The sequence below is a fragment of the Lycium ferocissimum genome, chromosome 9 (assembly GCF_029784015.1).
Source record: "Lycium ferocissimum isolate CSIRO_LF1 chromosome 9, AGI_CSIRO_Lferr_CH_V1, whole genome shotgun sequence".
NCBI lineage: Eukaryota > Viridiplantae > Streptophyta > Magnoliopsida > Solanales > Solanaceae > Lycium > Lycium ferocissimum.
Genome location: NC_081350.1, coordinates 59922813 through 59932274, shown reverse-complemented (window position 1 = coordinate 59932274; position 9462 = coordinate 59922813).

The following is a 9462-nucleotide window of genomic DNA, read 5'->3' as shown; positions in this document are numbered from 1 at the left end:
TAAATCACCATATGAAACTCCTCTCACTTGGCCTAAAGGCAATAGCCATTCCCTTAGAGACCCTCAAGACACTTGTCCTTAGTCCACCACCACAATGCCATCCTATAGAAAATCCTCTAAGACTTTTATACTCCTTTGTATTTTCAGAAATAGCACACCCCTTGCTCCTATCAGATGAATACTTTACCATTGTGGCAGTCGTGTCACCAAACTTAAACTATTCAAATTTTTTTCCGTACAACTCAACTTCATAAGTAGATAGAAAACTCTTCGAATGAACCTCGTAGTAAGTCCTACCACGTTGAATCTCATCACCAGGATCACTTTTCTTGTCTTTGTCTTTTTTCAACTTCTTTTCACTGCCTTACCATGGTCACTATCCTTTTATATGACTAGTTGATCCTCCCAAGTTTAAACTTGTCTTCAAGATACCAACATATATACCCTTTCATTACTAAATCATTGACCTGTCATTGATACACTCGCGTCGTAAGATTGTCGTAATAAATCCGAATGATATTGAAGCATTCCCATATCAATAATTCCTACAGTAAATCATCCTTGATATGTTAGAACCTCGTCAAGCAAAGTCTTTAAAGCCGTAATGCTTATTACTTAGTTATTTCGCTAACTATACCAATTCAAATCACCAACTCTCTTCCAATCACCTGCTATACAATAAATGCACTTCTTCAAGCTCCAAACAACTAACCATTGGAGGCATGGAGATCATGCAGTCCTTCATACCGTCACTCCAATTTTCTAGATATATCACTGAACTAAAAGGTCTATATCACAACCCAACTCCATTGAGTCTTCAAGTCATAGCTACAATCTGAAGTTGATCTCGTATCCTTATCACGGTGACACATCTCGTACCATAACATGTGATGTCACATCCAACCGCTCATGTGCGAACCCAAAAATGTGTCCTCACCATTAGTGAGAGATTGAAACAAAGAAGTTTAGACCTTAAACTGGATGACATTAAAAGGAATGAAAGAATAGAAGTTTCCTAAATGTCCTATAGCCCCTCGAAGATAAGTACGGAGCTCTTCATACTGATCCACTAACTCTACTAGACAGTGCTCCTGTACTCATGAGGCCGGTGAACCTAGTACTCTGATACCAAATTTGTCACGACCCAAAATCCAAGTATATCCTGAAGGCACCTACTCGGACCCATAGGCAAACCCCAAATGATAAGCAAGCCTCAAGCTATAAATTTAAGTGCAAAATTAAAGGAAAACACCCAACATACTAAATATGTCTTAATAACTTGCATATGAACAAGCCTAAGTCAAACACCTTCTCAAAACCTAGAAGTCATATGTTCAAGAGCTACTAATCCAAAATACAATTGTTAAATTACCACATAACACTAGCCGAAATAGAGAAAGACAAAATAATTATTGGAAAGAAGTTTAGTGCTCTGTGACCATCATATGCTCACCCTAGACTCCAAAGTATGCCTCAGTGATCAATAGAATCTCGACCTCTACTAGTACCCATATCTGAACTTGCACATAAAAGATACAACAAGTATAGACTGAGAGCACGTTTACCCAACAACATCATTGACCGACCCTAAGCTATAGCGATGATGAGGTTTGGTACTTTCGATACTCACCCCATTGCTTTGTTAGTGATAAGTTACAAAATTTATATGCACTTAAGTAGTTAAGATTAAACCATCCATATTTCAATCAACTCATAAAGCTTAGTCTTTTCTCATTTACAGTCGTAAAGCTTAATCCTTTCCAATTAAGTCATAAAGATTTAACCTTTTCAATGATCCGGACAGGCATGGCATGAAAACAAGCCAATCAAGTAAAAATGGTATGAAATGCGAGTGAAATAAATGCAATGCAATGGCCATATGCACGGGTATACACACGCTCCTATATTAGGTTTCTCGTGACCCATGGGGGACTCATGAGGTACATATACCCACCCGGAATACCAGATCTCCCATATCATATTAGGTACTAGTCGATAGGCCATAAAATTATTATCGCTCCGTTTATGTACCATATCCAATATCCAGCTTCTAAGGCCCCTTTCTTATATCTTATCATCATATGTCAATAATATAATGATTGAATTTAATGGATATGCGTACACCATGCAAATGCATATTATTAATTCAATATTAAGAATATATATCCTCTTTCATAATTTAGATGAGATGTGGAGTGATGAATGCAAGTCAAGTCAATATTCACAAGTATTAATCAAACATGGTCGTATAGCTCAAATCAGTAACAACCATACCAACCTAGTGGATTTATCCACCACCTTCAAGGACCGAAGGCTAAACACATAATCTCTGTCACGTCGCATGATTCTTTCATATTATAGTTACCCATCCAGTTACACTGATAGTCACACAAGTGCTCATCACCTTATGACTACAGTGACCCCAATTCCCCCATTACGCCTCTTAATTACATTAACAAACACATAACACTATAGAAAGGGTCTAGTAAGTATCAACTTGCCTTAGATTTGAAGTCACATACTCACGAACGGATTGCCGTTCGTCAATGCTTCAAAACGATCCCAATCTCATTCTAAGTGAAGATTAGGCCTTATGAAAGCTCTACCGCATCTGAATACGCCGAATGAGTTCAATCTAGTCAAATAGTATTTAATAAGGTTAGACGAGTCCAATGATACCCATATTGCTATACTTCAGTTCGGAACTCAAAAACGAACTCAAAAAGGTAACCCCAAGCCTACAAGGGAAAAACTGAAATTTTATTGCAAAATCTATTTACTGATAACCTATAGAGTCTAAATCCATAAGATGACTCAAGGGACTTCAATTCTATTTCTAATTTGTACAAATTAGTAATTTTAACTTAGAGCTTTAAAATCCCACAAAGTGACCCCGAACTCCGGTGGCTAAATCAGAATTTTCCTTTCAAAATAGTTTTCCCTCTACTCAAATAACTTAAATCTAGAAAATCTAATTAAAAGAATCCAACTTGAACTTTAATTTCTTATTTTCCCAAAAATCCAACCTTGGGTAAAACCCCCAATTTTCCAAGATCCAACCATGAATTCAACTCTAAATAATGTAAGAAATCTATGGAGTACCATGAAATAAGGTTTTGATTCTTAACCCCAAGCAAAGACGAGAAGAATGCCTTAAAATCACCTCAATCCGAGCTCCCAAACTTGTGAGAAAAAGTCCCGAAACAAGTAACAAAAAATGCAGCAGCTTTCCGGCCCCAAATTTGATGCTAGATGATCACGAAACTCACTTTGGAGAAGCCTAACATAATCCTTGCAAGATTCTACTTAAGATATCCTTTTGAATCACCCAATTGGGTCTTAAAATGAGAGAGATATGATGTTTTGAAGTTTTAAAGTTAGTTTGAAATTTAAGGACGAACTTAGGGTCATAATTGGTATATTCAGAATTGTTGCACCAGAAAATTTAGTAATTGTAAAATCTTAGTTTTAGCACTCGAAACTCATCCAGAACCTCCCGGACATAAACTAAATATGCACTTCAATCATAAGACATGCTACAAACATGCACACGCACTCAAAATACTTAAAAGGGGTCGTCTTGACCTGGTGTTGAACAAGGTCAACTCCAATTATTCAAAATACCAGATTTCAACCAACGATCCAAATCACACAGGAATGCCTAGGGACCCGGACCAACAGTCCAACTAAGTCAAAGATCACATTCTTTTTTTTTTGCTCAAAACCACCCAAGCTAGTGGTACTTTATTAATAAAAAAACAATTTGTAGAATCAAACACAAAAGAAAGGGAAAAAGAAAAGACAGAACGTGAAACTAATTCTAAGATTACACAAAATACTAATAGCCTATAAGAGAAAAGCTACTTCCCAAGGGCCTTGACTTGTATCCATTTTTCACACCTTTAAGTCCTATATGGAACGGATCAAAGTCTCTGGTTAATCCTTCAGCATTCCCGATTATGATAATCTCCTCATGTAGTGTCTGTTAGGATCTGCAATCACCTAGTATATATAGCTATAAACCAGATCATATGAACCACTTATAATATTGCATCATGTAGCATGTGAAGTAGTGCACTTGTAAGACAGGTTCTGACCATATGCATCCTCAATAAGCATTCCTTTAGCCTTGTATTTGCTGCTATATTCAATAACAAACAATGTGAACTTACCACCAAACATAGCAGTGCCTTCAGCAGATTGAACAATCAAGTTAATATCACACACTGAATGCAAAGCTATGTTCGCTTTTTATCCTTTCCCAGCACTGAAGGTATTATATTGTTTGCTTTGCCTTTGAACTGAATCTAAAGTTTGGAGTTAGATCCTTTTCGTATTGATTAGCCTTTTTCCTGATGATGGAACTTCTTGAAAATGATGAAATTGTATTATACCTACAAAATCAAAAACCAGGTTAGTGAAATAATCAGCCAAGTAGTTCCCTTCTCTCAGAAAATGGATCACTTGTATTTGTCTGCCTTCTCTTAAGTGTTGGATCCTCTTTACCACTAGTGAAATACTCCATGGAACCTCCTATATACCATCTAAAATCTTTTGCATTGTCAAGGAGTCTGTTTCTACTATCAATGGCAGAAAAAGATGATCAATGCAATATTTCACCCCTTCCTCAATTGCCACAATTTCAACAATAAGGTTTGTAGTATCTGATAGTCTCCTTCCCCCTACATACATGATATCACCACTATGATTTCTTATGCAAAAGGCTGCAGAACTTGACTTAAGATTGCCCCTTGAAGCACCATCAGTGTTGCATTTGAAACTTCCTAACTCTGGAGGTTTCCATATTACTTGTTTACATGATATTGGCATGCTAAACTTAAATGTCGAATCCATGACAAAGCGCTTCTTGGTAAATTTCGCATCCATGGAAACTTCTATTGTGCAAACAAATACATATTCCTGTTAATCTCATAAAGCACCTTACTGACTGCTACTAACCCTCTATGTCTCCATGTGTTTCTACTTTTCCAAATTTTTAAAGATCACATTCTGGACCTGATAGAGTGGACAAAACTTTAAAAATGACACATTTTCCCCTGATGTTGAATTTGGTCAAACTTCATCATTTCTTAACTTAAGAACTTTCAATTTTGCTAAAGCTGATTCGAAACTCACCTGATTACCTCGAGGACCAAGCCACCTATCCCCGCACGTCATAAATGCCCAGATGAAACTATGGGAATGGTATTTTGGAGAAAACAAGTCTAAAAGCTCAAAACGACCAAGCGAGTCGTTACAATATCAAAGCAAAGAAATTCCTTATTAAAGGTATTGCTCCCGCCGTCCATTAACAAATCCTCTCACATATTAGTGCAAATAAAATATGGGACATTCTTCATGCAATTTATGAAGAAACAAAGATCATCCCAATTCATGGAGAAAAGAAAGAAATCAATGATGAAGATTTCCCCTCAGATGTTCTCAATAAATTTATCCTCAGAAAAAACATAAGAGAGCACAAAAAGGATCTGAAAGATTTAGATAATGAGACAAAAGAAGCGACATCAATGACTGATCTAAATAGTAGAAATGATCCCCCTGCTGAAGACAAGGAAAATCTTGACCTCATGGCCAACTTAGATATTGAAGAAGAAAATCAAGAATTTACGAAAGAACTGTTAGTCCATGAGTGGAAAGCTACATATCAGGCCATATTGGAAGCCCTTGAGTTAACTGGTAATGAATAAAGAAACACAGATAACCCCATTGTTGGGTTGCACGACCTACTTGCTATCCCATGCAACATCCAATTTTCGCCTCTAGAATGGAACAAGTTACTCTACCTGTTCTATGCTAGCGTCTACTTGAATATAAATTGTAGGTAAGTAAAGAACACTATGATTTTTACATGAAAACCACCCAGCTCACAAGGGTGATAAAAATCACGAGCTACACCTCTGTTGGATTTACTCCAAACTCCACTACAATGGTTAGCCTTTGCAAATTTAAGTTGCGTGTACTCTGTAACATAGGAACTAACCTCTACTCACTATCTCACTAATCTCCCTAGACTAGTAGGCAACCTTCAAGTCGATCCCCAACTTGAAGTTGAATTTACAACTTTTTGCGTCTAAATGTAATGTTTCTAATAAAGCGCATAAAGATACAACTCGATAGTGCAACCTAATGCAAGTTTTCTAGACTCAAGAACTGTAAAACATAACCCTATTATACTATTTCTTCAATCTTCTTCTCGTACTAGGGACCCTTGTCTAGATTCTGAATATTCTTGATAAATCTTTTGATAGCTCAATATTCCGAATTCTCCCTTTGTGGGTTTGCAAACCTTCTTCTTGTTAAGACTTGGATATATATAGCATTGAGTGCACAACAAGTCGACAAATACAAAACCCTCTTCGAGTACGCCCATGAGATATATTAGGGTATTTGTTGAATTGGGATTCTTGCCTTTTCGATCAACTTTATTGTCCTTGTAGGAGTCAGAAGAACCGTGTATAATTATGGCAAGAATCTTTTAAACTTGACCGCCAAGTCTTTACCCTAAATCTGCAAATCATTTTTGGTGTAGGACATGCGCTGGAATATGTTCACGAACCAGTTTCATCCACTTGCTTCGTCCACCTCTGAATCTCTGCACTGTCTGAGATGGAACATATTCAGGAACCCATTTCATCATCCCTGATAGTTCCAAGTCCATTCTTGTTTTGATGATTGTCAAACTATTTTTGCAACCGAAAGAGAACCGGTCTCCGTGATCTCGTCCGTCCATATTGCACCGTTGTGCAGGTAAAGCTAAAGTCGAGCCACTTGCTGCACACAAGTACAGCTGTGAGTTGGCCTATGCTTTAGGTCAAATTGATGAGTGGTCTCTTTTCACCCCACATGCTCCCACTATATATACAACATGATGGCAATATATTTGGCAGACTTGAGAATCGAATCTAAATCATGCAAAGCTGCCGCCATAAGTTCTCAAGATCTCTCAAGATCAAAGTTACTTTCAAGCTTAAGAACCAGATCCTGATATGAGTTTAGTCTATATTCTTTAGGTTGTTGTAAGTATTTATTCATGTGCATTAAATTATAACCCTACTCTTCCCAAAAAGGAAGCTGTTGTAGGTATATCAAATTCTTAGTAGTTGTTAGAAAGTTTACCTTTCAATCTATTAAGTGGTACCCTCGGCTAGATTTAGCTTAGGTGTATTAGTTGGGTGTGGCTAGAGGTAGTCAACCTTAGTGGTCCTTAGTTAGAGTTAGCTAAGTTGAGTGGCTTGCAATTAGAGTATTGCAAGTGTGGAGGGACTACGGGGGTTAGTTCCTAGGTTTCATAAGCATTATTGTAAGGGTGAGGGATTATTGGAGTTAATTCCTAGCTTACGATAGACTTGTAACCTGAAGTTGCTCGTATAGTTGAGTTGAAATCCTACTTGGGTAGGTCGTGATTTTTAATCCCTTGAGCAAGGAATTTTCCACGGTAACATCCTATGTCGTTTAAATACTGCACTATATAAGGGAACTGGTACACAACCAGGTCCTCCATATATTGTGTTTGGTGGATGCATAGCCTGTAACAATCCCTTTCTCTTTCATTCCTCGACTACTCTATCTTGAGCCTACTTTTGTAATGAATGATGCAACATGTTGAGAGGCCTATTTCATATCATTATGCTCTTCGCTATGTGTTTGTATTTTCCCACCTAGATTTATCCAATGCTGGAATAAATCATGTCTTCAGCCTTGTATCAGCTCTGTGACTCTGATCATGTTTTCAGACTTGGTTTATGTTCTTTGTCTGCAATCTTTTTATTCGACAAAATACTTTGAAGTAATCTTCACCATTTCACCTTATGATCTCCTCTCTCTTGATTCATTCATCAACTGCTCCCGATGACTCCTTGTAATAGAACGTGTTTTCATGCTCTTTTAGTTCTTAAATGAACTGCTCTATGACTGAGTCATATTTGTCTCATTTTCTTTGCATCTGTCTTCGTGATATATCATGTATGTAGATATCATTTTCTCTCTTATCTAATCATTGCACTTGTCTTTTCATTGGCACACATGTTTACAATCTGGTTCATGTGTATGTTGTTTCCTATAGATTCTTTGCAATGGAACATGTCTATGGACCTGTTCTGACCATCCTATGTTGCTTGCTTTTTCAGGCCTTTTACATTGTCTAGAACCTCTGTGTTATCGCAACCACTGTCTATCTTTGCTTCACTAACTTGTCAATTATCTCCTGTATCTAGACCAAGTTGCTTTTCATTATAGGTTCACTTTGTCAATCATCAAAACTTCACACATGGCTTTATGCCAATAAATTTCCCCCTTTTGATGATGACAAACGTTGTGCTCTTTACACCATGTAGAACCTGTTCCAAACATCTCATAGCCCAGTATTTACATTAAGATTAAACCATGTTAGCGTGTAAGTCATAAAGCTTGTAAGCACAGTGATCATCTTCCCCCTTTTGGAATTATTAAAAGTTAACTCAGATTATGACCAGTAAATTTTAATCAGTATTGAACCCAAAGCCACTAGGGCTATCGCTTATACACAAAATAAGAACATTTACTCATTTAAGTCAAGAAACATTCATGTCACACAAATAAGGCACCGATTTATAAGATTTGCAATAGTTTTTTTTTTCATTAACTTTAACAAGTACAATTCAAGTCCCTTGAGTACAATCATATACAACATATCATTAGAACTAGATTCTAAGATTTATACATGGATAAAACTAGAGAGAACCTAGTCACTTGAAAGTGAATGTGACCAATGTGAAGGTTACAATCTAAGTCTTAAGGGATTCTAGATGGGAGGTGGAAAATGACTTTGGTTGGAAAGGGAGGATAGATCTTCGTCGTCTATTTCTGTTACACCCCGTATCATATAACTAAGGGTAGATTCGTATTGTTAGAGTTTTAGTGAAAAATCTGAAAGTTTAAACGTTTGGCAAAATAGTTGACAGGCCTACTTCGGGAAGCCATAACCCCTTGATTAGTTGAGAATTTGGGAAAGGTCCTGAATGAAATTGTAGTACATAGAAATACCTTTCCAGCCATATAAAGATCAGGCGAAACAGAGAGCAGAGCAAGAAGTTATGAGTATCGCAAAAACGCTTAGAGGGGCAGGCCTGCATCCGTGTTGTCCACGCATCGCGGCGGGCCCAGAGCGAAAAAATCAGGTTCTAAATCTCAGCGGGTGGGCCTGGGTTTCGGGTAAGATTGCGGATTTTCGCGTGTTAAGTTATATTTAAGTTTGGGGCTCATTCCCTAACACCCCTAGTCACGGAAAATCATCCTAAGACAAGAGAGAACAAGTCCCAAGCCTCAAGAACCCTCCAAGGTGAGTTCTCCAATGATTTTAGGTTTTATTCAAGTCTCTAATGCCTTTCTAACTTGAGTAAATCCTTCTAATCCATAGAGTTGTGATTGGAACATTATTGTTGGATGTGGAAATCCTAACATCCG